The sequence below is a fragment of the Sinocyclocheilus rhinocerous genome, unplaced genomic scaffold (genome assembly GCF_001515625.1).
Source record: "Sinocyclocheilus rhinocerous isolate Xijiao unplaced genomic scaffold, SAMN03320098_v1.1 scaffold1430, whole genome shotgun sequence".
NCBI lineage: Eukaryota > Metazoa > Chordata > Actinopteri > Cypriniformes > Cyprinidae > Sinocyclocheilus > Sinocyclocheilus rhinocerous.
Genome location: NW_015636039.1, coordinates 250283 through 253355, shown reverse-complemented (window position 1 = coordinate 253355; position 3073 = coordinate 250283).

The following is a 3073-nucleotide window of genomic DNA, read 5'->3' as shown; positions in this document are numbered from 1 at the left end:
TTTTGGTGATTTCAAATGTCAACATTGGCTACCAGAAATCACTTACCCCACCTTTAAGGATGCCATACCAATTTGAGTCGGATATTGAACAAGAGGATCGCACAGAACCTTTGCACGCACGGATATTGCAAGACATATTAGAGTGGTAACCATATATCTATATATATATATATAGTGGTAACGTTATTGTTGTTTTTTATTTTATTTTTTTTTTGCTAAATCACATTTTAGATAGGATGTCAACAACCGCTTAAAAAAAACTACATTTACTATGTACAGATAAGTGCAATGGTAATATGCAGGCCTCTTATCCATATTATTTGAATGTGTTGTCTTAATTACGAACACATTGGTTTAATGCAAAGTTTTACAGCTGCACGTTGTTATTCTTCTCATTATTTCCCTATAGCGGCTAATGAACCGGAAGTCTTGCCCATAGGCTTACTTCTGCGTTGAAGACAAAGGTGGATGGATACAGTTGAATTTATTTATACCATAGTCCGGTGTTTCCCACAGACTAAGTAGTAAAGTTAGACTCTATTTGTGGCGGCATATATATGCAAATTCATTCTCTGCCAGCAGGAGGCGCTGTTGGAGTGGTAGATATTGAGGTTTCCCCGGTAACGGCTGTACACAAAGCAGCGCTCCACCAATGACTAGAATACTTAAAAGGACTTTGGCTTCGCTCACAAACACTGCTTTATCAGACATTACATGCAAGAAGAGATGAAAATGACATCCAAAATTTTCTGAAGACAGTCGGTTACCTTCAGAAATACAGTGATATAAAAACACCCACACCGGGTTTCGATTTTGAAATGTGCAGTGCTCATGTTTATTCAACGAAGTCAAAACCTTTTGGAAACTTTTGGGGTAGGGGCGTGTTTGTTTTGGTGATTTCAAATGTCAACATTGGCTACCAGAAATCACTTACCCCACCTTTAAGGATGCCATACCAATTTGAGTCGGATATTGAACAAGAGGATCGCACAGAACCTTTGCACGCACGGATATTGCAAGACATATTAGAGTGGTAACCATATATCTATATATATATATATAGTGGTAACGTTATTGTTGTTTTTTATTTTATTTTTTTTTTGCTAAATCACATTTTAGATAGGATGTCAACAACCGCTTAAAAAAAACTACATTTACTATGTACAGATAAGTGCAATGGTAATATGTAGGCCTCTTATGTTTATTGTTCTTTAATTCTAACATTATAACATGAATTGCAGTGAAACTGTTATCCACCTTTTTCTTCCGTAAAAATGGCTGCGGCCATTTGTAAATTCTATGGGTCTGGCGTCTCATCCGCGTCCAGCTATTTTTAGCTGTACAGAACCCGTTTTGCTGCTTGATATTGAAAATTGGTGTGTCTTACCATATTATTTGAATGTGTTGTCTTAATTACGAACACATTGGTTTAATGCAAAGTTTTACAGCTGCACGTTGTTATTCTTCTCATTATTTCCCTATAGCGGCTAATGAACCGGAAGTCTTGCCCATAGGCTTACTTCTGCGTTGAAGACAAAGGTGGATGGATACAGTTGAATTTATTTATACCATAGTCCGGTGTTTCCCACAGACTAAGTAGTAAAGTTAGACTCTATTTGTGGCGGCATATATATGCAAATTCATTCTCTGCCAGCAGGAGGCGCTGTTGGAGTGGTAGATATTGAGGTTTCCCCGGTAACGGCTGTACACAAAGCAGCGCTCCACCAATGACTAGAATACTTAAAAGGACTTTGGCTTCGCTCACAAACACTGCTTTATCAGACATTACATGCAAGAAGAGATGAAAATGACATCCAAAATTTTCTGAAGACAGTCGGTTACCTTCAGAAATACAGTGATATAAAAACACCCACACCGGGTTTCGATTTTGAAATGTGCAGTGCTCATGTTTATTCAACGAAGTCAAAACCTTTTGGAAAATCTATTTGTGATGGTCAGTTTTGATACTGTGGCAGGCGCCACAAATAAATCAATGTATGGGAAACACTGTAGTTTCATAATTGAAGTGTAAATTCTGCAAATTACATCATTGTCCAGTATTGTACTGTCAGTAATTTATAAAAACGTTTTCATAATTGTTACATACATATTTACATACATAATTATTCAGGTGCATGGCATGTCTAATAAATTGTGAAAACTTGAAGCTAGAGCAGCACTTCTTCTTCGTCGTCGTCTTGTCTGACGCACTCAACCAAGGGTTCTAACCAGGACCTCGCCCCTCCCCACCCCCCAACCATTAGAATTTACGTAGGCGGGATTTATTTTAATGATATTCTAATGGGTCGCTTTGTGGCATCACAAAACCTGGAAAACAACATTGAATTTTATTAAATCAACATCAAGCTAACACAAAGTGAATAATGAAACTTTTGTGTGCTATAAAATTCCTTATGGCTGAATTGAACTAATTCATTCGTAAATATTAACTTTACAAAGTTATTGAACTGAATTGTCTTTTTAGAGGTAAAGTTTTTCATTAAATAAAACAATGTTTTTGTACAATTTGTGGTTGCATTTTATTTTTTATTTTTATTCATGTAATTACCTACTTTTTATAGTGTTTCATTATTACTGGCCAATGAAAGTTTAGATTTTTTCAAGTTTTGAATGATTTTATGGTTTATTAATATTAATAAAGGGAGACATATTACACTTTTATAGAGCAGGCTAGTCTATATAATGTTTGTTGGCTCTATTTGAGGTATTTCCATTGCTAGTTTTGGCCAGATTACCCATTTTAAATAAGGTATAGACCCACTAAATGAACGGGTCCAGATCGGATCCGGTCCGGATGAGTTACTTAATCGGGTCATATGATGCTGCTAAAAAGAACATTATTTTGTGTATTTGGTGTAATGAAATGTGTTTATGCGGTTTAAAGTAAAAAAAACACATTATTTTCCACATACTGTACATTATTGTTTCTCCTCTATGCCCCGCCTTTTTGAAACGCGTCGATTTTTACAAAGCTCATCGATCTAAAAAAGCGAGGTGTGCTGTGATTGGCCAACTATACAGTGCCTAGTGATTGGACGAATACCTCAAGCGT